Genomic DNA, 27,927 nt, shown 5'->3' on the forward strand with positions numbered 1-27,927 from the left:
TGTGTGTGTGTGTGTGTGTGTGTGTGTGTGGTTTTTAATATTTAATTTTTAATTTTTTTTACCTTATTAACTCCTTTTTCTTCCTTCAAAATGATGAAATGAAGAAATTCAGCCCAAAAGAAACAGCAGGAAGAAACAACAGCCAGGGACGTAATCAACACAGATATAAGCAAGATGTCTAAACCAGAATTTAGAAACATGATAATAAGAATACTAGCTGGGGCTGAAAATATATTAGAATCCCTTTCTGTGGAGATAAAAGAAGTTAAAGCTAGTCAAGATGAAATACAAAATGCTATAATTGAGCTGCAACATTGAATGGATGCCACAGCAGAGCAGCGAATCAGAGATATACAGGACAAACTTATGGAGACTAATGAAGCAGAGAAAAAGAGGGAGACTAAGGCAAAAGAGCATGAGTTAAGAATTATAGAAATCAGTGACTCATTAAAAAAGAACAACATCAGAATCATAGGGGTCCCAGAAGAGGAAGAGAGAGAAAAAGGGGTAGAAGGGTTATCTGAGCAAATCATAGCAGAAAACTTTCTTAACGTGGGGAAAGACACACACATCAAAATCCAGGAAGCACAGAGGACTCCCATTAGATTTAACAAAACCGACCATCAATAAGGTATATCATAGTCAAATTCACAAAATACTCAGGAAAGGAAAGAATCATGGAAGCAGCAAGGGAAAAAAGCCCCTATCCTACAAGGGAAGACAGATCAGGTTTGCAGGTAACCTATCCACAGAAATTTGGCAGGCCAGAAAGGGGTGGCAAGATATATTCAATGTCAATGAATCTGAAAAATATGCAGCCAAGAATTCTTTATCCAACAAGGCTGTCATTCAAAATTAAGGAGAGATTAAAAGTTTCCTGGACAAACAAAAATTAAAGGAGTTCATGACCATTAAACCAGCCCTGCAAGAAATTTTAAGGGGGACTCTCTGAGGGAAGAAAAAGATGAAGAAAAAAAAAAGACCAAAAGCAACAAAGACTAGAAAGGACCAGAGACCACCACCAGAAACTGCAACTCTACCAGAAACATAATGGCAATAAATTCATATCTTTCAGTACTCACTCTAAACATCAATGGACTAAATGCTCCAATCAAAAGACATAGGGTAACAAAATGGATAGGAAAACAAGATCCATCTATATGCTGTTTACAAGAAGCCCACTTTAGACCTAAAGACACCTTCAGATTGAAAGGAAGGGGATGGAGAACCATCTATCATGCTAATGGTCAACAAAAGAAAGCCAGAGTAGCCATACTTATGTCATACAATCTAGACTTTAACATAAGGACTGTAACAAGAGACAAAGAAGGGCATTATATCATAATTAAGGGGGCTATCCACAAAGACCTAACAATCATAAACATTTATGCTCTGAATGTGATAGCACCCAAATATTTAAAATAATAAATCACAAACATAAAGAAACTCATTGATTATAATACCATAATAGTAGGGGACTTCAACCCTCCACTTACAGCAATGTACAGATCATCTAAAAAGAAAATCAACAAGGAAACAATGGCTTTGAATGAGTCACTGGACCAGATGGACTTAACAGAAGTATTTGTAACATTTCATCCTAAAGCTGCAGAATATGCATTCTTCTCCAGTGCACATGGAACGTTCTCCAGCATAGATCACATACTGGGACACAAATCAGCCCTCAACAAGTACAAAAAGATTGAGATCATACCATGCATATTTTCAGACCACAATGCTATGAAACACGAAATCAACCACAAGAAAAAATTTAGAAAGATAACAAATACGTGGAGACTAAAGACCATCCTACTAAAGAATGAATGGGCTAACCAAGAAATTAAAGAGGTAATTAAAAAGTACATTGAAGGCAATGGAAATGTTAATACCACAGCACAAAACCTCTGGGACGCAGCAAAGGGGGTAATAGGAGGGAAGTATACAGCAATCCAGGCCTTCCTAAAGAAGAAAGGTCTCAGATACACAACTTAACCTTACTCCTTAAAGAGCTGGAAAAAGAACAGCAAATAAACCCAAAACCAGCAGAAGACAGGAAATAATAAAGATGAGAGCAGAATTCAATCCTATCGAAACCAAAAACCAAAAACAAAACAAAACAAACAAAAACAGTAGAACAGATCAATGAAACCAGAAGCTGGTTCTTTGAAAGAATTAACAAAATTGATAAACCACTAGCCAGTTTGATCAAAAAGAAATAGGAAAGCACCCAAATAAACAAAATCAAGAATGAAAGAGATCACAACCAACACAGCAGAAATACAAACAATAAAAGACAATATTATGAGCAATTATACACCAATAAAACGGGCAATCTGGAAGAAATTGACAAATTCCTAGAAACATATAAACTACCAAAGCTGAAACAGGAAGAAATAGAAAATTTGAACAGATCCATAATCAGTAAAGAAATTGAATTAGTAATCAAAAATCTCCCAAAAAACAAGTGTCCAGGGTTGGATGGCTTTCCAGGGGAATTCTACCAAACATTTAAGGAAGAGTTAACACCTATTCTCTTGAAGCTGTTCCAAAAAATAGAAATGGAAGGAAAACTTCCAAACTCTTTTTATGAAGACAGCATTACCTTGATTCCAAAACCAGACAGAGACCCCACTAAAAAGGAAAACTGTAGACCAATTTCCCTGATTAACATGGATGCCAAAGTCCTCAACAAGAGATTAGCCAACTGGCTCCAAAAATACATTAAAAAAATTATACACTACGACCCTGTGGGACTTATACCTAGGATGCAAGGCTGGTTCAATACCTACAAAACAATCAATGTGATACATCACATCACTAAAAGAAAGGACAAGAACCACATGATCCTCTCAATAGATGCAGAAAAGGCAGTTGACAAAATACACCATCCTTTCTTGATAAAAACTGTCAATAAAGTAGGGATAGAAGGATCATACCCCAAGATCATAAAAGCCATATATGAAAGACCCAACACTAATATCATCCTCAATGGGGAAAAACTGAGAGCTTTCCCCCTAAGGTCAGGAACAAGACGGGGATGTCCACTCTCGCCACTGTTATTCAACATAATATTGGAAGTCTTAGCTTCAGCAATCAGACAACACAAAGAAATAAAAGGCATCAAAATCGGCCAGGAGGATGTCAAACTTTCACACTTCGCAGATGACATGATACTCTTTATGGCAAACCAAAAGATTCCACCAAAAAACTTCTAGAACTTATCCATGAATTTGGCAAATTTGCAGGATATAAAATCAATGCCAATGGACAGAAATCGGTTGCATTGCTATGCACCAATAATGAAGCAACAGAAAGAGAAATCAAGAAATTGATCCCTTTTACAATTGCACCAAAAACCATAAAACACCTAGGAATAAATCTAACCACAGAGGTGAAAAATCTATACACTGAAAACTATAGAGAGCTTTTGAAAGAAATTGAAGAAGACACACACAAAAAAATGGAAAAAGATCCCATGCTCCTGGATAGGAAGAACAAACATTATTAAAATGTCAAAGCAATCTACATATTCAATGCAATCCTTACAAAAATAACATCAGCATTCTTCACAGAGCTGAAACAAACAATCCTAAAATTTTGTATGTGACCAGAAAAGACCATGAATAGCCAAAGCAATTCTGAAAAAGAAAACCAAAGCTGGAGGCATCACAATTCCAGACTTCAAGGTGTATTACAAAACTGCAATCATCAAGACAGTATGGTACTGGCACAAAAACAGACGCTCAGATCAGTGGAACAGAATAGAGAACCCAGAAATGGACCCACAAATGTATGTCCAACTAATCTTTGACAAAACAGGAAAGACTATCCAATGGAATAAAGACAGTCTCTTCAGAAAGTGGTGCTGGGAAAACTGGACAGCAACATGCAGAAAAATGAACCTGGACCACTTTCTTACACCGTACACAAAAATAAACTCAAAATGGATGAAAGACCTAAATGTAAGACAGGAAGCCATCAAAATCCTTGAGGCAAAAGCAGGCAAAAACCTCTTTGACCTCGGTCACAGCAACTTCTTATTCAACACACGTCCGGAGGCAAGAGAAACAAAAGCAAAAATGAACTATTGGGACCTCATCAAAATAAAAAGCTTCTGCACGGCAAAGGAAACATCAGCAAAACTGAAAGTCAACTGACAGAATGGGAGAAGATATTTGTAAGTGACATGTCAGATAAAAGGTTGGTATCCAAAATCTATAAAAAACTTATCAAACTCAACACCTAAAAAACAAATAATCCAGTGAACAAATGGACAAAAGACATGAATAAACACTTCTCCAAAGAAGACATCCAGATGGCCAACTGACACATGAAAAAATGCTCCACATCACTCATCATCAGGGAAATACAAATCAAAACCACCATGAGATACCACCTCACACTGGTCAGAATGGCTAACATTAGCAACTCAAGCAATGATAGAGGTTGGTGAGGATGCAGAGAAAGAGGATCTCTTTTGCACTGCTGGTGGGAATGCAAACTGGTGTAGCCACTCTGGAAAACAGTATGGAGGTTCCTCAAAAAATTAAAAATAGAACTACCATATTACCCAGCAATTGCACTACTAGGTATTTATCCAAGGGATACAAGTATGCTGTTTTGAATGGGCACATGCACCCCAATGTTTGTAGCAACACTATTGACAATAGCCAAAGTATGGAAAGAGCCCAAATGTTCATTGGCAGATGAATGGATAAAGAACATGTGGTATATATATACAATGGAGTATTACTCGGCAAGCAAAAAAGTGAAATCTTTCCATTTGCAGCTACGTGGATGGAACTAGAGGGTATTATGCTAAGCAAAATTAGTCAATCAGAGAAAGAGAAATATCATACGACTTCACTCATGTGTGGAATTTAAGATACAAAACAGATGAACATAAGGGAAGGGTAGCAAAAGTAATATAAAAACAGGGAGGGAACAAAATGTAAGAGACTCTTAAATATGGAGGGGCACCTGGGTGGCTCAGTTGGTTAAGCATCCGACCTTGCTCAGGCCATGATCTCACATTTCGTGGGTTCGAGCCCCATATCAGGCCCTGTGGTGACAGTAAAGAGCCTGGAGCCTGCTTCAGATTCTGTGTTTCCCTCTCTATCTGCCTCTCCCTGCTGTCTCTCTCTCTCTCTCTCTCTCTCTCTCTCTCTCTCTCTCTCTCTCTCTCTCAAAAATAAACATTAAAAAAATTAAAAAGAAAAAAGAGAGACTCTTAAATATGGAGAACAAACAGAGGGTTACTGGAGGGGTTGTGGGAGGAGGGATGGGCTAAATGGGTAAAGGGCAATAAAGAATCTACTCCCGAAATCATTGTTGCACTATATACTAACTAACTTGGATGTAAATTTAAAGTAAATAAATAAATAATAAAAGTGTGGGAAAAAAGAAAAAAGAAAGTGGCAGGTCAGAACTTTTAGTAGGCTCATGGGACTGGGATATGGACAGTTGGAGTTCAGGCTTGCCAAAGCCACCAGGATTGGAAGGATTGGTTCCCAGGAGAGAAGGGGATTTCAGGGATGTGAGCCTGATGGTCTGAGCTGCTTTTTTTTCTCTCAGAGTATTTGCCTATTTGCAAAATGTGCAGGCAGAGAGGTGGGAAATCCAAACAGAAAGAGCTACTAAGAGACTGAGAAGCTAAATACAATTATTTACTGCCTTTAATGTGAGGGAGACAGAGACTGAAATTAAGGCCCAGGGAAGTTGAGGGCTTTGGTAAAGACATGAGTCCAGTTTAGAGCCCTGAAGGAGTAACTGTAGGAGTACAAATACATTTGGAAAAAAACAAGGCCTTCCTAAGCGTGAAGTCCAGCCTTGAGACATCCCAATCTGAGACTTTAAGTCAATATGATTTGACCCTATTATAACAGCAAGAAAGCAACAAAAAAAGACTTTCAGCATTTTCATGAGGCCAGAAAGACAAAAGCTGAAGGTCAGTGTTACTAAGGCAATCAGGACTTGAGGGGATGAGAGTAAAGTGACCCTTAGATAAGTGACCCCAACATTCTGACCCATTCTTCTTGAAGCATTTTCCAGTGTCTAAGCTACAGAAGGCAAGAGGCTGAGACACCATACAGAAAGCAGCAGCTAAGATACTAAAAAGCTAAGTCACACTTGACAAGGATGAGAAGCCTTAGAAAATATGCCAGGATTTCCACTGAGACCCCTGAAGACCAAGCCCTAGGAAGGAAGGAAACTGGAAATCATAGTATCCTTACAAACACTAAACCCACCTTCAAATCATCTTGATCCCTGACTCAATCAAAGCAAAATACACACAAGAAGAAAATTACATTTTCCTTAGAAAATACTGTCACCCAAAGCCCCTACAATTTTTCATTTGTAATATCTGATGCACAATCAAAACCTACCATGTATGCCATGATACAAGAAAATGCCCAAAGTCCAAGATTTTTTTTAAAAAGATAATATAAACAGACCCACAAGTGATTCAGATATTAGGGTTATTATAAATTTTGAATGTCTATGCATTAATATATTCAAAAAAATAGATGACAAAATAAATAGTCTCACCAGAGAGTTAGAATCTTTGAAAGAGAATTAAATGCAAATTCTAAAATTGATATATACACTGATATTATAAATAAAAGTCAAATTATGGAGGGGCACCTGTGTGGCTCAATCGGTTGAGCGTCCAACTTCGGCTCAGGTCATGATCTTGCAGTCTGTGAGTTCGAGCTCCGCATCGGGCTCTGGGCTGACAGCTCAAACCCTGGAGCCTGCTTCAGATTCTGGGCTCCCTCTCTCTCTGCCCCTCCCCCCACTCATGCTCTGTCTCTCTCTCTCTCTCTGTCAAAAATAAATAAACACTAACAAAAATTTTTTTAAAAGTCAAATTATGGAAACAGCCCAAATTTATGATAAATGGATAAAGATATATATAATGGAATAAATTGTAATGCAATAAATAAATGGAATGGAATAAATAAAATGGAATAAAGAAGTGGTATACACACACACACACACACACACACACACACACATACACACACACACACAATGGAATATTACTCAACTATCAAAGACAATGAAATCTTGCCATTTGCAATGATGGTAATGGAGCTATAGAGTATTATGCTAAGCAAAATAAGTCAGTCAAAAAAAGACAAATACCATCTGATTTCACTTATATGTGGGATTTAAGAAACAAAACAGATGAACATACAGGAAAAAAAAAAGAAAGAAAGAAAGGCAAATCAGGAAACAGACTCTCAACTACAGAGAACAACCTGAGGGTTGCTGGAGGGCAGGTAGGCAGAGGGATGTGTTACACAGGTGATGGGGATTAATGAGGGCACTTGTTGGGATCATCATTAGGAGTTGTATGTAAGTGATGAGTCACTAAATTCTACACCTGAAATTAACATGTCACTGTATGTTAACTAACTAGAATTTTAAAACTTTAAAGAAAAACAAAAAGAAAAGAAAAATAACTGGCATTAAGAATGCAATAGATGTGCTTGATGGATAAGACAAAGATTAAACATGGATTAGGTGTAGTAGAAGATGTGAACAGGAAAATAGGTCAGTAGAAAATGTCCAGCCTAAAGCATGGTGAGAAAAACAGAAGGAAAATAGAGAAAAGACAAACTATGCAAAACATGTATAGTTGGGAGAGAACACAATAAAAGCAATATGTGAAAAGATTATAGTTGAGAATTTCCCAAAACTAAAGAAACTCATGAATGGTTTATACAATGAAGTAGGTAGAAATACAGAGTGCAAGAAGAAATGAATAGAACCAGAAAGAAGCACATTTGTGGGAAAAAATAAGAATAAATACAACAATATAATGTCTGAAAAGCTTAAAACATGTGTACAATTAAAATACATCAGAAAAAAACAGTAACACAGAAAAGTAGAGATGAATATATGAAGTGAAAGTTTCCTAAGGTTCAGGAAATATTAAAAGTACTAATTTACACAAAACACTTATGAGTCAAGGATGTGCACTGTGACCTCAAGGGTAAGTACTAATGGACTAAGAAAAGAATAAAAGGGGAAAATTGAAGAAAATAATTAATACAAAAGAAAATGAGAGGCCAAAAAAGAAAAAAAAAAAACAAGAGACAAACAGAAAACAAATAGAAACACAACAGATTCAAACCCAAATACAGAAGTAATTATACAAATCATAAATAGATTAAGAAATCCATTAAAAACTAAATATATGCTGTCTAGTGGGGCACCTGCGTGGCTCAGTCAGTTGAGTCCAACTCTTGGTTTTAACTCAGGTCATGATCTCGAGGCTCACGGGTTCATTGTGGAGCCCACTTGGGATTCTCTCCCTCTTCCTCTCTGCCCCTCCCCGACTCACATTCTCTGTCTCTCAAAATAAATAAATAATAATAAAAAACTTACAAAAAAAAGAAAAAGTGACATTTAAGGCAGAAAGCAAAAGAATAAAAAACATACCCTGCAAACATTAATGAAAAGTTTTACTGATAACAAACAAATTAGACTTCAGGGCAAGCAGTCTAATTTGACTAATCAAATAAAAAGGGAATATGTATATATTGGCATTTCTAGTGGTAAAGAGGAGCATTTCCTAACAATAAAGCATCAATTCACTAGGAAAATATAACATTTCTAAATTTGTATGCCCCGAAAAACATAGCCTCAAACCATATAAAGCAAAACCTGACAGAACTAAAGGATAAATGGACAAATCCACAAACATGGTAGGAGATTTTAACACACTTGTGTTGATAACTGACATCACATTGATAGAACAAATAGACCAAGAATCAGGAGAGATATAGAAACTTTGAATGATATGATTAATCAGTTTGATCTAATTGTATGTATGCATACATATGTGCATGTATCACTGCATCCAATACACATTCTTTTCAAGTGTATATACTACATTTACCAAAGTCAACCAGTCACTGAGGTAAATAAAGTTTCAACAAATGACACACTATGGAAATCCTTCAAAGTAATTTCTTTGATCGGTGAAATTAAGACAAAAATCAATAACAAAATGATAACTAGAAAATCTAAACTGTCTGGAAATTAAACAATATACTCTTAATCCAGTTATTTAAGAAATAACTGAATTAATAACTGAATAGATTCTAAACTGTCTGGAAATTAAACAATATACTCTTAATCCAGTTATTTAAGATATAACTGAATTAGGGGCGCCTGGGTGGCGCAGTCGGTTAAGCGTCCGACTTCAGCCAGGTCACGATCTCGCGGTCCGTGAGTTCGAGCCCCGCGTCGGGCTCTGGGCTGATGGCTCAGAGCCTGGAGCCTGTTTCCGATTCTGTGTCTCCCTCTCTCTCTGCCCCTCGCCCGTTCATGCTCTGTCTCTCTCTGTCCCAAAAATAAATAAACGTTGAAAAAAAAAAAAAAAAAGATATAACTGAATTAATAACTGAATAGATTTGGTTAAAGAAGAAATCACAATGGAAATGAAAAACTATTTTGAACTGAATTATGATTAAAAATTATAAAAAAAAATATAATATCCTAACTTGCATGATATAGCTAAAAGAAACAAAAAACTTGATTGTTTTTAATGCATATCTTAGAAAACAGGAAAGGGTGAGGATAAATGATTTTAGGATTTTAGGATTTTAGGATTTTACTTTTTAAGTAAGGAAACAAAACACAAAGAAAGTAAAAGGAAAGAAAGAAATATAAAAGCAGGAATTAATGAAAGAAAAAATAGAGAAAATCAACTACGACAAAACAGATTTCTTTGAAAAGATTTGATAAAATAGTAAAGACTGATCTCTAAAGAGAAAATGCATAAATTAGCAATATTAGGAATTTAAAAAAAAGACATCACTACAGATCTTATAGGCCTTAAAAAGGTAGTAATAAGATTACGAACAAACTTATGCAACCACTTTTTAAAATTTAGATCAAATAGATAATTTTCTTGAAAGCACGACTAACTAAATTTCCACAATAAGGGTGCCTGGGTGGCTCAGTCGGTTAAGCATCCAACTGTTGATTCTGGCTCAGGTCATGATCTCACAGCCATGAGATCAAGCCCCAAGTCGGGCTCCAAGCTGGGTGTGCAGCCTGCTTAAGATTCTCTCTCCCTGTCTCTCTCTCTCAAAAGTAAATAAACATTTAAAAATAAATAAATTTGCATAAGAAGAAAAGTCTGTTAGGACTAATGTATTAAAATTAAATACATTTTATGTGTAATTAAAATGTTCCCAAAAATAGAACACCAGGCACAAATAGCTCTATTAGTGGATTATTTGGAGGATTTAAGAAAGAAGTAACATAATCTTATACAAATTTACCCACAAAGCAGAAAAGAGGAATATTCCCCATTGCATTTTATAAGGCTCACATAACTTCATGAAGGACATTATAAGAAAGATAATAGACCTGTATATCTCATGAACATAGATGCAAAAAATCTAAACATAATTTAGCAAATCAAACCCAGAAATAACAAAAACTAATGCACTAGAACCAAGTTCAGTTTGAATGCAAGATTAATTCAATACCCAGAAATCATTCCATTCATATCCCTATTTATACAATATAATTCACTACAATAACAAAAAAGATGGCATGATCATCTTAGTAGATACAGGAAAGCTATTTGATGAAAATCAACACTCTGCTAATTAAAAAATCAAAACTCTAAGCAAACTAGGAATAAGAGACTTTCTTTAATCTGGTAAAGAATACCTTTAAGGGTGCCTGCATGGCTCAGTCCGTTAAGCATCCAACTCTTGATTTTGACTTAGGTTGTGATCTCCTGGTTCATGAGTTTGACCCCATGTGGGGCTTGTGTTGACAGTGCAGATGCTGCTTGGGATTCTCTCTCTCCCTCTCTCTCTGCCCCTCCCCCACTTGTGCGCTCTCTCTCTCTCTCTCTCTCTCTCTCCCTTTCTCAAAATAAATAAATAAAAACTTAAAAAAAAAAAAAAGAATACCTTTAAACAGTGAAGTATTGGAAACTTTCCCCAAAGGTCGAGAATGAAAAAGAATCTCACTATTATCACTTGTATTTAACATTTTATTGGAGATCCTATTCAATGTAATTATAAAAGAAAAATTAAAATGCATATAAATCAGAAAGGAAAAAATAAAACTATTCTAGTTTGCAGATGATTATGAAGGTAGATAATCCAAAAGAATCTACAGATAAACCACTAGAATTAATATATGAACTTAGAAAAGTGTCTGGATACAGGGTCATGATGGAAACCTCAATTTCATTTCTATATGGTAGCAATACACATTTGAGGATGAAACTTGAAAAATTACATCACTTAAAGTAGCAACTAAGGGGAACCTGGGTGGCTCAGTCAGTTGAGTGTCCGACTCTTGCTTTGGGCTCAGGTCATGATCTTCTGTTGCAGGAGAGAGAGCCCCGCATCCGGCTCGGCTTGGGATTCTCTCTCTCTCCCTCTCTTCCTGCTTCTTCCCCATTCATGCTCCCTCTCTCAAAATAAATAAACTTTAAAAAATAAAATAAAATAGCAACAAAAAATTTTTAGACATCAAATATCTAGAAATTAACCTAATTAAAGATATGAGACACTTCTCCAGAGAAAACTAAAATATTTCTGAGACAAATTCTCCTTATACAAGGTTTATTTATAAACCTAAATAAATGGAAAGATAACTACATTTATGCCTTGAGATCATCAGTAATTTAAAGATGTCAATTCTCCTCCAAACTAATTTGTAGGTACAATGTAATCATCATCAAATTCCCAATAGATTTTTTTCTGTAAAAATTAACAAGCTGGTTCTAAAATTCATATAGAACTGCAAAAAGCCAAGAAAAGTCAAAATCATCTGCAAGAAGAATACCAAAGCTGGAAAACTCCCTACCACATATCAGGACTCCTTACGATGCTGCATTAATGAAGAAGACAGTGTGGCATTGGTAGAGTATGGATGAATAGACAAATCAGAACAGAAAGTCCAGAAACAGACCTCACATATGTAGTCATTTAATTTATAACAAAGATGGCACCACAGTGCAGTGGGGGAAAGAATGATCATTTCAATAAATAGCAATGGGTCAATTAAGTATCCATTTGGGGGAAAGTTCATCTTGACCCTCTACTTTGTACCATAAACAGAAATAAACTCCAGCTAGATTTTAGACATAAATGGGAAAAATATAACAAAAAAAGCTTCTGGGAAATGACAAGGGAATGTCTTCATGAACTTTAGGGGAGGCGAAGATTTCTTAGACAAAATACAAAAGCATAAATCATACATAAAAAGATTGATAAGTAGGATCACTTTAAAAAATAAGAATTTTTTCAAGAAAAGATACTATTAAGAAAGTAAAAAGGCAAGCCAATAGTGGAAGATGATTATAAGATACATATCTGACTAAGGATTTACATCTAAAATATAAAAAGAACTATAAAATCAACAAGAAAAAAATTGTCAGAACAATTTTAATGGTCAAAACAAACCAAAAAATGGATTGAATAAGACTTTCACAGAGAAGGGTGTGTAAATGGCTAATAAATACATGAAAAGGTGGTCAGCAATATTAGTCACTAGGGAAATACAAATGAAAACCACAGTGAGATAACACTATGCATGCAATAAAACAGCTAAAATGAAAACAAAAAAGTCACAATAGAAAGTATTGATGTCTGGAATTTTTATTTACCGTGTTGAAAAATAAATTGTGGTATATTTGTGAAGTTAAATACTATACATCAATGAAATTGAACAAACTAATACTCTACACAATAACATGGATAAATCTCACAAACCTAATTTTAAGAGAAAGAAGCCAGACATAAATCATCATAAAATAGATGAATCATTTTACATAAAGTTCAAATATAGGCAAAACAAATCTATGGTGATAAAAGTTAGACTAGAAGCTACCTCTCATGGGAAGTAATTAAGTGTAAGGGGCAGGGAAATTCTGGGGTGCTGGCAGTGTTCTTTAGCCTGATCTGTATAGTAGTTACTTACACAAATGCATTCTCTTTGTAAAAATTCACCAAGCAGAACACTTAGGATTTATGCTTTTTTTTTTTTTTTTTGGTCAATATGTGATATTCAATTCAAAAGTTTACTTAAAAAAAAAGCCTCTCTTTTGTTTGAGACAATTGACTTAATGCAGATCAGAAGTCCTATTTTGGAATTCAAAAGCCAAACATTGGATCTTTCTTTCTCTTTTCATTCTGTTATAACAGTCCAAAGCTTCCCCCAAGCACTGGATGCCTCTGGCTGGATAGCAGAAGAATCATGTAAAAGGAAGTACAAAAAGGAAAAGAACATTAATATATTTCAAAAATATTATCCCTGTTACACTTTTCATAAAGCCCAGAATCAAACGAACAGAAACAGTTGTAAATTAAAACTGTGATATAATTTTTCAAGATAATGGCAAAAAAATATCTTTGAGAGGATAGCCTTCATGATAGAGAAAATGCTTAGAAATAGACATTCCATATGGTATTTGTACATGTATTCTGGAAAAAACTTGGGAAAAATCTGTAAAAAGTGCATACTTATTTGACTTAGCAATGCCCCTCCCAGAAACATGACTTAAATAAAAAAGAATCTGTGGAGGTACCTATCTACAAGTCTTTTCTTTGTAATTTTGTTTATAATGTAAGGAAATGTGGGGAAAAATCTAGCTACCCAATGACAGAGAAATACTACACATTAGTATGTAAAACTGTAGAAATAAACGTATTGAAAATGTATGAATAATCATACTTTATTATAGGTGGAAGAAAACAACATACTAAAGATAAGTAGACACCATAGAATTCCAATTTGTTAATACGCTTTGAAGAAAATCCAATGGGCCAGGAGGAATTGCCTCTGGATGATGGAGTCATTCATTCATTGATTAGTTAAATGCTAATATGCCAGGGCCAATGTTAGGGAACAGGTGTACAAAGACAGAAAAGTTCTGTGTTGTTATAGAGATTAAAGCCTGAAAGAAGCCACAAACCCTCACCCATCTAACCCTGCTGGAGGCCTCCTGAGCAAAGGCCCCTAAACCATGACAGAAATGAGAACTGCTGGAAATATTCATAAGTAAGAAATTAAAGCTTTATAACCTGAAGTTTCCCAGCTACAATTTACATTTCCTAGGGCTGTTTGCTCAGGCAAGGTGAGAATGAGCTGGTTACCTCCTGTCTCCAATGGATCCACACTACATAAGAAATTGTTAAATAGTGCCTAAGAGCCAAGAGCACTGTGATGCTGTTTTTGTTTCAGTTTGAATTTGTTTTATATGCCAAAGCAAGCCTCAAAATACAAAAAGAGAAGGCAGAGACATAATTAAAATAAGAATTTCACAATGAAACTCATGCTTGCTCATCATATTTATTCTTGATCTAAACACCATGGGATAATATTTTATACCTTTAGACATACCAGAATCATAACCCAGTGATTGAAAGCAGAGACATTGGAATCAGGCTTCCTGGATTCACATCCTAGCTCTATCATTTTTCAGCTTTGTGACTTAGGGCAAGTAACTTCATGTTCTTTGAACCTCCATTTCCTCATCCATAAAATGGAGGCAACGATAGTAAATATGCTGTTGTGAGGATTAAATGTGTTGAAGTATAGTTCTTACGACAGAACCAAATAAAAAGTAAACCCTCAAAAATGGTCTTTATTGCATTCTAAATATACGATGACTCCCTTCTTTAACAGAAACCTAGTGGATTTCTGCAAATACTTTAATCCCAACAGACCCAAATTAAAGATTCACATGGAAGAAAAGGGGTCACCTTGCAGTACAATCTACCTAATTACATCTGAAACTTGAAAACTGAACAATTAATTATTTGGTTAACCTGTTCAACTTAGATAGCCAATATGGATGATAAAAGTATTTTTCCTCATAAAATATGTTTGTTTTTCTCTACAAATGTGTCCTCTGTTCTCCAGTTTATAATTAACACTGGATTAGTAATTTCCTGTATCCCACGCTGCTCCCCAACCACCTAAGCCCATACTTTCCTGGAAACTCCCATCCGATTGTGGCTTCAGAGGAGCAGAATGGTACAAAGACTGCTTGGAAGTGATGTACATCGAAGAGGTCATGTTTGACAATTATTTTTGCCCTGCCAGTCTCTGAGCTCATGGATTATTTACATAGTGCTTTATAATTGCTAGATCCGATCATATAATTCTCTCTCCACGTTTCATGGTGGGTTAGATAAGTCTGTTATAGCTTCTTTTATTTCAGTCACAATGATTCTATATGCACAATTTACATGGGAGAGAGCAATCGCTAAATCTCCCCAGGGCCACTCTGCCCCACGTAAGTTCTTATACCATCAGATTTATTCCTTTTTTCTGGGTCATACCCACTGGCACACAACCATGGTGTAGTCTTCCATCTTGGAAAGAAGAAAGGAAGGGAGAGAGAGGAAGAGGGATGGAAGCAAGAAGGTAAGGAGGGAGGGAGAGAGGAAAGATTCTATGATCCCATGTCCCACCCCTAGCTGCCCTCCATTTCTGTTTTCCTTTACAATAAAACTCCTCCATATAGGCTACTCAGGGACTTTCTTCCCATTCCCTCCCAACTGTCTCTAGTCAGGGCTTAATTCCTACTATACTACAAGAAATGCTCCCTCCATATTGTTAAAAGGAGTGGTCAGTTCTCATCTAATCTAACCTGTCCCGGCCACACTTGATAGAGATGATCACTTCCTTCTTCTTGGAATGCTTTCTTTTACAAGCACATTCTCCTGGTTTTCCTCCAACCTCGCTGCCCACTCTTTCTCTGCCTCTTTTTTTTTTTTTTTTTTTTTGTCTCCTTCTTCTCTCCCCAGCATGTGATTATCAGAATGTTCCAAGGCTCCTGCCTAAGTGACCTCCTCTGATACCAGGGCCCTAAGCCCCATCTGTACACTGATGCCTCCCAAATGTATATCTCCAGCCCTGACCACTCTCCTGAGTTCGAACTGCCTACTCAGGATCTCCACTTGATTTCCACTGTCACTCACACTGGTTCTTCTGCCATGCTGCCTTGCTTCAATATCGTACATACCATTTCACACACCAGGTACTCTGGCTTAAAACCTTGATGTCATCTTGACATTTCCCTTTCTATCAAACCTCACATCTAATTTATCATCAAATTCTCTTCATTCTTCTTGCAAAATATATCCCATATCCAATCACTTCTCAACCTCCTCTGTCACCACCTTAGCCCAAGCCACCATCATTTTTCCCAGGGATTACTCAATAGCCCATCCAGTATCCTTGCCTCCATTCTTATCCCCCTACAGTCTATTCTTCACCCAGTGTGATCAATTTAAAAGGTCAATTGGATTTTGCCACTCCTCTACTTAGAATATTCCCAAAGCTTCCAATTACACTTAAGATAAAATAGGAAATTCTCACCATGGTCTATAAAGGTCCCACAATATATGGTCCCTAATTCTTGTCTTATAAAGATATCATCTCCTCACTCTAATTCACATGGACCGTCTTTCATTTCCTCCAACATGCCAAACCCATTTTTGCCTCAGGGTCTTTGCACTTGCTGTTCCCTCTTCCTTGGATGCTCTTTTCTGATACCCACATGGCTAATTTCTCCTTGACATTTAGGCCTAAAGTCAAATGTCATCTCTCCCCAGCCCCCAGAGAGGACTTCCTAATCATCCCTTACTTCCCACAACTATCCCCATCACTTCCTGTCATTTCACCCTGTTTTATTATCTTTTTCTCACCACTATCTAGTGCATATATTTGTTTACTTATTGCTTGCCGATTCCCCATTACAACATCAAATTCCTTGTGAGTAGGAATTTTACTTGTTTTGTTTGCTGCACTATCCTCAAGCTGAGAGCAATAACTGCCATATCAATATATTTAGTGGATGAATGATAAATATTTAGCTTGCATCATGGAATGTCCAGGAGGATGTGTAGCCAGAAATTCATTCAAGAGGTGTTTCTTTGCCCTGTGGGAAAAGTGATCAGAGATGGAAAGATGTGACTAAATTGTGGAGTATGTGTTCACTTCCTACTTTCTCAAGCTTTGACTTTGTCAAAAAAGGAGAACATCTCCTTAAGGGCCCTATTAGGAAGTGTGATCACTCGTTGGGATGCCTGGGTGGCTCAGTCAGTTAAGCATCTGACTTTAGCTCAGTTCATGATCTAACAGTTTGTGAGTTCGAGCCCCACATTGGACTCTGTACTGACAGCTCAGAGCCTGGAGCCTGCTTCGGATTCTGTGTCTCCCTCTCTCTGCACTTCCCCTGCTCACGCTCTGTCTCTGTCTCTCAAAAAGTAAATAAACATTAAAAAAAATTTTTTTTTAAAAAAAGGAAGTGTGATCACTCACCTGAGGACTTGGCCCATGGCCTGTAGACCTGGGCTGGCTTCAGAGGTTACACAGTCAGGCCAGACCAGTATGCAAGGTGCTCTTACACAGGCTCCTGTCCCCGGAGCAACTCTGGGAACCTTTGAATATGCCACCATCTTTTCCTCTCCTCCTTCCTCACAATGTCTGTCCCCTCCCTCCTATTCCCCAGCATTAGTGGTTCAATATTGGTAGGCTTTTCATTCATCTGGAACAGTGAGTCTGAGGCTATTTGCCACTGACTGGGTCTTCTGCTCCTGAACCACGGAAAACCATGTGAGTCTGGGAAAAAAAGAATCATCCTATATGCATAAAACTATCTTCCAGACAACGGCAAATCACCACCCTCTTGGTCTTTTCTCTCCCACAAACATTAAGAAGACTGGTTTGAAAGCCATTAAGCAATAAGAAATTCCCAAGAAATCAGTGCTAGAAGATTCCACCTTCTACTGGTTCAGTCACTAGTTATGGGTAACTCTAGGTGATTTCTAGTAAATAACAGTAAGAATTTGAACAATTAGTATTCATTGAGGGTGAGGAGAAACAGAAGTCAGTTGCTCACATAGTTTTTCTGCTCTTTCCTCTTTCTTTCATCCATGATGATAGAATAAATGTATCAGGGAGGAAAGCTAGGTTGAAAAAAGGAGGGAAATTATTTATTGCAATTCCTTTGAATATGTTGTATTTTCTCATTCTTTCTCATCCCAACATGCTGAAGTAAAATTGCTTAATTTCCAGATGGAAAGAAGCATAAAACATCTGATAAAAATAATTTTCACAACAAACTCCTCCATTTGTGATCATGTACATTAATGATTTCATGTAAATTTGTTTGTGTTGCACTCAGTGGATATTTATTAATGGATGTACAAATGGACAGATGAAAAATATGGATAAAAAGGATAAACAAAAAATAAACCACTGATGAAACTTAAGAGAAACTCTTTGTCAAAGAGGATTGAAAAATCAAATCTTAGAGAATTATTATTATAAGGTGAAGCATTGGTTATAAACTCACTGAACCAATTAAAAGTCAGCACTGATTGATTGATGCCTTGTTTAGATAGTTAATTCATTCCAACAACATGTTATTGTTTTCTAATGTTCAATAACTCACATTTTAAGCACTTAGAATCAGACGCTTTCAAGGAGAGAAAATGAAAGGCAAGTAGATGCAGCTCACACTAAGGCTTAACAGTTGAGGAAGCCCAGGGCCAAGTCCAAGATAGCCAAGGTCAATCTTAGTCCTTATATGTGAGTTTAAACCCAAAACTCAAAATGTTATTACCATATTTCAACTCATCCTACTATGGCACAGCAATAGCTACTCAAATTCTTTTTCTGGCGGTTACTCATTCATAAATTCTTATAGATAACTGAAGTCAGAAGTTTCAGGGCAAGTAAAAGACCTGCTTTATACCACTGTATAAAAACCCATAGATCTGGTCGTATCTGCAGAAAGTACAATGTAAAATATTATTTGATTGAATAGGAATTTTCATTTCATCATAGATTGGGAGTGAACCACTAAACTTCTGAAACTCAAGTCATGGAGGGCATTTGGGTTCCTACTAAACAACTCGGTGTCAAATTTTTTTAAACTAAGTTTAGATACAGGAAAACAATTTTCGTGAACTACATTTTATGAAAAATTGCTTCATCTTTAATCAAGATTCAAAATCATTTCCTGAAATGGGCCTGAGCAGATTTGAAGTTGCTAAATAGCATCTTCTTCATTCTACAAGCATTTATTAAATTCCTCTTCTGTGTCAGACAATGTGCTCAGCTTTGCATAATGGTTCATAGTGAATCCATATGCATGCACCATCTTCCTTGATCCTCCTAACAGCCCTTTGGGGATACTGTTATTATTGTTTCTGCTTTATAGTCAAATAAACAGAAGCTTAGTGAATTTAAGTGTTCCAAATCAGTAAATAAGAAACGGAGCTCATTCTTAACCCACAGTTTTCCCATGGAATTGGATATCTTGCTTAAAGCTGTGTAAGTACTAAATCCTAAAATAAAATCTTCACCAGATTTTAAGTCTGGTGAATAATATAGATTTTCCAAGTTACTTTCAACCAATCAAAGCCTGAGAGATTCCATAACAAAACCACAACCCTTCACAGCATGGTTTTTTGAGTTGTCCCTCTCTAAGTGAGACATGTTATTTTGGGCAGTCTCATGTGATGAAAGAGATAATGGGCTCTTTGGGCGGTAATAAAAACAAAGTCACTATTTTGACAGTAAGTAAAATAGAAATTGAAACTTTAAAAAAATAAGATTTTCTGATTTCACAAATGAGCCATCAAGAAACTGGGCTTAACTTCTCAGTGTAATTTTCTCTGTCACTTAAAATAATAACATGCCAATTTACGAAGTCCTTTGGGCTTATTTTAACATGTAAATGAACGACTCAAATTCGATTTGAAAATTTAGGTTTTTTGTATACAGGATCAAAAATAGAGAAATATGGGAGGGGATGTATTGGTCTGGGTATGTCCTCTAGCCCAAGGCACAGGTGAGGATGGACTGAAGGAAGACCCAGGCAGCAGGGGCTTCAGGAGCTCAAAGGGGAACTAGGGCTTCAAGGTCACAGTCAATTAGGAAAACCTGAGTGTTTGAGGCAGAGCATCCCTGGGGAAGTGCTTTTTGGGTGTGTAGGTTTTTGCTTTTTTGTTGTTGTTGAGAGTGAAGATCAAGGTGGCATGTAACCAATCAGCAGATACTGAGAGTGGAGATCTGAGGGAGAAGGGGCCACATCCAGTGGGTCTGTCAGAAAAGCCTCTTCTGGCAGATTTGGCAAATGCATGAGGAGTAGAATGAGATAGCCAGAAGACGGAACAAAACATTGGCAATTGCTGAGCAGAAGAGTGTCAAGACCAGTGAAAAGTCTGATATCTTATTCTATTTTCAAGCTAAGAAGTTAGCTTGCCACAGTTTCATGGATGCTAACAGAGGGCACAAGACTCTTGGGTCAAATACAAAGGACTGTATGCTCAGAGCACTGCCAAACAGTATGAGCGTCAGTATATTCTAATCAATCCCCCTTGCTCCCAAGTTCCCCGGGGCAATGTGTATGGACCTCCATAGATGCTTGCACAGGCAGTGGGTTACCCTATGAGAAACGAACACTGACCTGAGGAAACAAGAATCTTCTATAAGGAGCAGTAAGCATGCTGGCCCTTTGCTCTGGAGAAAGACACTATCTCTATCTTCCAAAGTTGTTCACTATACAAACATCTTGAAAAAAAAAAAAAAAAAAAGCCTGGAACTGACAGCAATCAGTGCCTTTCTTGCAAGATATGTAGAAATTCAAGAGACTCGGGGAAAATTGTCTCTCAACAAAGAGTTGCCTCCTAGGTGGTTCTACCTCCAGTTCCTCAGTTGTGATCACCTAAAAGAGCTGGGACCCAATCAGAACATATTTTCTGAAAACCTGGACAAAGAAGAATCTGTCTTATGTTGGGCTCTCCAAAAGCAGACTTTGAGATGAAGATCCATATGCAAGTGATCCATTAAAGAAATTATCCCAGAACAATCCAGTAAAAGAACGGGGAAACCAACACTGAAGGAGGGATTTTAAGTAAATTCTCTTATCCTGAAGTAAAACTCTGGTGTGTAGATTATGCCTCAGAGTTGTCTTGATCTGAGGGAAGAGATCTAGGCTTAAAACTCCTATCCCTTTCAGTCACTGGCCAAGGTCATGACAGTGGGACACTAACTCTCAGGCATTTATAGCTCTCTGTGCTTACAGGAAAAGACACTCCAGTACCCTGCAGACAGGTTCCTGAAGAAGAGGCAGAGATGAGGGACACAGGAGGCAAAATATACTGAAGCCAGGGTAGAAGCACACAGAGGTAGAAAAGGGATCTAACATGATCTGATTGCTTAGATCCACTTCCATCTCAGATTACGTTCACTTCACACTAGCATAGTTTCTTCAGAGGGATAGGTGGTCAAAATTTCTAGGGGAAAACTTATAAGAGGAGGGTTAGTAGGATGAGTAAAAGCCCACTGCTGCAATTGATCTCAAGTTCATAACTGATATGCATGATCTCATTCCTCTATCACCCACTCTACATTTCCCTTATCATTAGCTAACCCTGATGCTGGTCTAAGCAGCTTGACTAGTGGAATTAACCAGAGATTCATCCCTGAGAGATCTGAGCCCAGATACAACTCTCATATTAGATCATGGCTGCTACAATTGCCCATTCACAGTTAAAAATAACCATGGGAGCACCAAGACAAAGCCCAGAGGATCCCTAGATCTTTCCCCAATTATGTAGTAGGAACCCTACATCTTCATGATACTCAGGGTCAGTTACTCCTGCCAGTATGGTAGCTCCTTTCTTTTCTACTATCACGAGGAGCCCTAATGACTGGGTGGAAGCCATAGCTTTATTGTAAATGGAATTATTACTGTGTCTCTTGGAGGAAGCATCCCTCCTCTGGGAACCGGGACCTCTAACCCCACAAAACCAAAGTTGTGTGGCCACACAAACATGGACCCACTTGCTTTCCTATAAGTGAGTCCCTGATGCTGGGCTGTAAACTCACAGACACTTTCAGCTTTCTGACTACAGTAGCCCAAGGGCATACTTTCACAGAAGAGTTATAGATTCCAGTCAGTGGATGAAGTTAAGAGAGAGGTACAGTGAAATAATAAAAGAGATCTAAGGGGATATCAGTAGGAGACCAACAGTGTTTGCTACAAAATCAAGCAAGCGTCAGGCAAGCTATTGCTTCCAGAAGCTAGTAATTTTTCTCTTGTTTTTAATTTACTTTTGAGAGAGAAAGAAAGCACACATGTGCACATGAGCTGGGAAGGGGCAGAAAAAGAGGGAGAGAGAGAGTCCCAAGCAGGCTCTGCACTGTGAGCACAGAGCACAACCCGGGGCTTGATCCCACGACCCTGGGATCATAACCTGAACTTAAGTCAAAAGTCAGCTGCCTAACCAAATGAGCCACCCAGGCGCCCCAAGAAGCTAGTAATTTTCTATCCTTTGTTCTATTCAACAATTAATACCTATTGTGTGCCCTGAACAGTGCTCCATGTTAATGGCACAGAAATAACAGAAATAAATTTTTATTCTTATTCTCATTCTTTTTATTTTTAGAGAGACTGCAAGTGGGGTAGAGGGGAAGAAGGAGAGAGAGAGAATCTTAAGCAGGCTTCATGCTCATTATGGAGCCCAACACAGGGATTGATCCCACAACCCTGGGATCATGACCTGAGCAGAAATCAAGAGTCAGGCACTCAACCAACTGAACCACCCAGGCACCCCTCCTCCTCCTCTTCCTCCTCCTCCTCCTCCCCCTTTCTCCTCCTCCTCCTCCTTCTTCTTCTTCTTCTTCTTCTTCTTCTTCTTCTTCTTCTTCTTCTTCTTCAAAAAGGAATCAAATAAATATCAGGTAGTAGGGAAGTTAGCCTGGGAGAAAAGGTGGCCTAAAAAAGGTGTGTTATCAATTAGATTACCACTGTAGGTAGGTGGCACTTAATTCTGCTGAGAACTCAGGGATCTAGGGTCAAACATGTACCTCAATGTTATCCCACTAAAGGGTGAGGGAGCTGGGGTATTTGCACATCACATCCTATCGAGCATTATTTGAGAGCTGCTCCAAAGGGGCATTAATTCCCCAGCACTTCTGACCTGTCTTGCCTGTGAATAGAGTAGGATCTGGTCCCAGAAAAAAAGCCCTCAGGAAAAATGTCACAGTGCTGGCAGGGGCAGTTGGAAGGTATATGTGAGAACACCGAAACTTTAAAGGCTAAAGGGATAATGAGTGGGGCACTCTTTTGAGTATTTGCATTAAAAGTCTTGAGATGGCTTTTTAACTAAATTTGAAAGATGAGTGAGAGTTCACCAGCCAGAATATTAGCCCCAGGAGTTAGTAAGAGAAGAACAGAAATAATATCTTAGTTCTAGCTGATATAATAAAATACAATAGACTGGGTGGCTCATAAAAAACAGAAAGTTATTTCTCAGTTTTGGAGGCTGAAACTCTAAGATCAGGGTGCCAGCATGGATGGATTCTACTGAGGACCTTCTTCCTTTTGCAGACTGCTGCCTTCCTGTTGTATCCTCACATGTTAGAAAGAAAAAGAGAGAGCTTGCCCCTCATAAGGGCACTAATCTCATTCAGGAAGGCTCCACCCCTGTAGACTCATCCAAACCTAGTTACATCCCATCACATTGAGAGTCAGGGCTTTAACCTGTGAATTGTGGGAGAGGTCACAAATATTCATTCCATAACAGATGAGGAATGTTCATCCAAATCTAAAGTACACACATTTGCCCATTTTGGAAATATGACCAGACAAGTAAGCGATGCCACAGTTAATGCTGTAGTATACTCTCAAGTTCTAATGGGGGCTCAGGTCTTCCTGTGCTCATCCCCTATTTTGCCATGCAGAACAGAACAGCCTGAGTTTAAAAGAATACCCAATGGAAAAAAGACAGTCTCTTCAGCAGACGGTTGTGGGAAAACTGGACAGCGACATACAGAAGAGTGAAACTGCACCACTTTCTTACATCATACACAAAAATAAATTCAAAACGGATGAAAGACCTAAATGTGAGACAAAATCCTACAGGAGAAAACAGGCAGCAACTTCTTACTTGACATGTCTCCAGAGGCAAGGGAAATAAAAGCAAAATGAACTGTTGGGACCTCATTGAGATAAAAAGCTTCTGCACACTGAAGAAAACAATTAACAAAACTAAAAGGCAGCTGACAGAATGGGAGAAGATATTTGCTAATGACATGTCAGATAAAGGGTTGGTATCCAAAATCTATAAAGAACTTATCAAACTCAACACCCAAAAAAACAAGTAATCCAGTGAAGAAACGGGCAGAAGACATGAATAGACACTTTTCCAAAGACATCAAAATGGCTAACAGACACATGAAAAGAATATCACTCATCATCAGGAAAATATAAATCAAAACCACCATGAGATACCACCTTACACCTGTCAGGATGGCTAAAATTAACAACTCAGGAAACAACAGATGTTGGTGAGGATGTGAACAAAGAGGAACCCTTTAGCACTGTTGGTGGGACTGGCAAAATGGTGCAGCCACTCTGGAAAACAGTATGGAGGTTCCTCAAAAAATTAAAAAGAGAACTACCCTATGCTCCAGCAATTGCACTACTAAGTATCCAAAGCATGCAAAAATGCTGATTCAAGAAGCACATGCACCCCAATATTTATAGCAGCGCTATCAACAATAGCCAAAGTATGGAAAGAACCCAAATGTCCATTGGCTGATGAATGGATAAAGACGATGTGGTATATATACATACAATGGAGTATTAATCGGCAATCAAAAAGAACGAAATCTTGCCATTTGCAATTATGTGGATGGAACTGGAGGGTATTATGCTAAGTGAAATTAGTCAGTCAGAGAAAGACAAAAATCATATTATTTCACTCATATGTGAAATTTAAGAAACACAACAGATGAACACCAGGGAAGGGAAAGGAAAATAAGATAAAAACAGAGGGAGGCAAACCATATGAGACTCCTAAACACAGAGAACAAACTGAGGGTTGTTGGAGGGGAGGTGGGTGGAAAGATGGGTTAAATGGGTGATAGGCATTTATAGGGCACTTTTAGGGATGAGCACTGGATGGCATATGTTAGAGATGAATCACTGGGTTCTACTCCTGAAACCAAGACTACACTAAATTGAATTTAAATTTAAAAAAAAAAGGTAACAGCATGAGTTAAACTCAAGGGTACTTGGGGTCCTGGTACTAGCAGATAAAGAATTCAGTGGAGTTTATAAAGAGGTTACAGGTTACAAGCTGTTACTGTATTTAATTACCTTAAAAATGGTAATAACAGTACCATTTATAGAAATCCGAGAACCCACTCTTAGGATTCTCTCTCTCTATTCTATGGTTTTTCTCCTTTTTCTGCCTTGAGCCCAAACCTTAAGGCCAAATAGGAATCAAGGGAACCACAACAAAGGGAACCCCAAACTTCCCTGGAGACACTCAAATAAAGGAGCTAGGCTAAAGCAATTGCAAAGACTCTTTCTCCACTCTGGCCCAAGATTTAAATTAAAATCAGTTTACTTTGAGCTCTTTATTAAAATTTATTAAACTCACACTAATCTTGCCTCACATGTTCACATCCAGTATCTGCCAGGGTTCCAGCTGAAAACAGATGGTTCAGAGAGACAGTACATATTCAAGGACCTGAGAGCAAACAAGGCCACTGTATCTCTACCATAGGACATATTAATTCCAAGCAATTCAGACTGTCCTCAATAATGATAAAAGTAACAAAGAAAAACATCTGAGCCAAAGACTACGCACTACTTATACTATATTGCTTTCACCACATAACACAGTTTCAGGGGTGCAGACAAAATACCTTCTCTAAGCACAAACTATACCCTGAACTTTCACAATCCCTTTGTCCACAGAAGCACAGCTGTGTAATTATGTCTTACCTAAAGTTTGCACCTCAACAAAAATAGGCTTGTTGAATTTGAATGAACAGAGGTTTATAGTCAACATTTTCAACAAATAATTATTATCTCCTATGTGCCAAATATTCACTCTGTGCTAATTATTCATTGGTCAACAAAAGAGGTTTTTTGCTTATCCTCATGAACTTTAGACTGGAGATAAATAATAAACAAAAATATAAATAAAGACATCATAGCAAATTATGGTAAGTGTATGAAGAAAAGTATCAGGTGCTATGAGTGATATTAGCAGTGGGTAAAAGGAAGTAGTCTACTTTATATTGGGTGATCAGGGAAGGCTTCCCTAGGCAAGACCCGAAGGGTCAGTAGGAGCCCACCAGACCTCAAGCTGGAAAAAAAGCTTATGCGAAACATACAAGAGAGCTTAGGGACTATGAGGAACAGAATACAGACTGATGTGGCTGGGGTACAATGATAAAAAGGAGACAGGCCAGGTAGGATCAGCTGTAGTAGAGTCAGCATTTCTTCTGAATGCACCGTAATGTTTCCATAGAATGGTGACATGACTCTATTTAGGTGGGGTGTTTTCTTCTTAATACCTTTCTGGTTGCTAGGTAGAGAATGGATTTGGAAGATGGGATGAACCAACAGACCTATGAAAAGATGTTCAATATCACTAATCATCGGGGAAACGCAAACCAAAATCACAGTGAGACATCACCTTACACCTGTCAGAGTGGCTAAAATCAAGAAGACAAGAAACAACAAGTGTTGGCAAGAATGTGGAGAAAAAGGAACCACCATGCACTGTTAGTGCTAATGTAAATTGGTACAGCCACTGTGGAAAACAATATGCAAGGTCCCCAAAAAATTAAAAATAGAAATATCATATGATACATTAATTCCACTATTGTGTATTTATCTAGGGAAAAGGAAAACACTAACTCAAAAAGATACATGCATCTCTATGTTTATTGCAGTATTATTTATAGTAGCCAAGACATGGAAGCAACCTAAGTGTCCATCAGTAGACAAATGAATAAGGAAAATATATATAATACACATATATATAAATATATATATATTTATATATATATAAAATATTATAAATATATACAAAGGAATATTACACACCCATAAAAAAGATGAGATGATACCATGTCAGACAACATGGATGGACCTAGAGGGTATTATAGTAAGTAAAATAAGTCAGACTGAGAAAGAAAATACCATATGGCTCCACTCATAAATGGAATCTAAAAAAAAAAAAAATGAATAAACAAACAAAAAGCAAAATCAGAACTATAAATACAGAGAATAAACTGATGGTTCCCAGAAGGGAGAGTTGGACAAAATGGATAAAGGGGACAGGGAGATACAAGCCTCCAGTTATGGAATGAGAAAGTCATGGGAATAAAAAGGAAAACATAAGGAATACAGTCAATGATGTTATAATAGTGATTTCATGGGACAGATGGTATCCATACTTGTGAACACAGCATAATGTATAAACTTGTCAAATCACTAAGTTGTACACCTGAAACTAATGTAACATTGCGTGATCAACGATAATCAAATTAAAAAAAAATTTTTTTAAGGTGGGATGGGATGAATTGGCATGAAAGAAATGGGCTTGAGGTGAAGGCAACTCCTCCTTGTGACCTAGTCTAGGCCCATCAGAGAAAGTTATCCTGACTTCAACCATTTGCCTGGGTTGGCCACACACACAGAGTGTGAGTACAACCAGAGGCAGCGCCTTTGCTACTTGCCATTTCCAAAAGTAGACTTGGAATCAAACTGGGAGTCAAACACTTGAATGCAATGCCAAAGCCACCCATTTAGAAACGAATGAATTGGAGTTGACCGAACAGATACTATTTTATTATTCACAGATTAATCTCTAAATATATTTGGGTTGGCTATGGGGGGGAGGGTGCTGTTAATGCAAACAGAATTAGGAAACAGTTTTGACTTTAGCAATTGCCCCACACTTGGTACAACATAAATTATCGATAAAGTGTTTTTCCTCAGGGAGATTGTGTTTTACATATACAAAACTCATAATTTGTGTTTATTGAAAAGATTTAGACACTGGGATGTTATTTATGTTTTTAATTTGTCTGCACCAGTAA

General features: G+C 37.5%; 1 long non-coding RNA gene across 1 annotated transcript; it reads left to right on the forward strand.

Annotated features, from left to right (window-relative positions):
• LOC115523880 lies at positions 1 to 27,013 on the forward strand. Its single transcript, XR_003971873.1, has 3 exons — positions 1 to 30; positions 25,528 to 25,530; positions 26,917 to 27,013. It is a non-coding gene; the product is annotated as an uncharacterized LOC115523880 (long non-coding RNA).
• Positions 27,014 to 27,927: the final 914 nt, after the last annotated feature.

Source organism: Lynx canadensis, chromosome C2, assembly GCF_007474595.2.
Source record: "Lynx canadensis isolate LIC74 chromosome C2, mLynCan4.pri.v2, whole genome shotgun sequence".
Lineage (NCBI taxonomy): Eukaryota > Metazoa > Chordata > Mammalia > Carnivora > Felidae > Lynx > Lynx canadensis.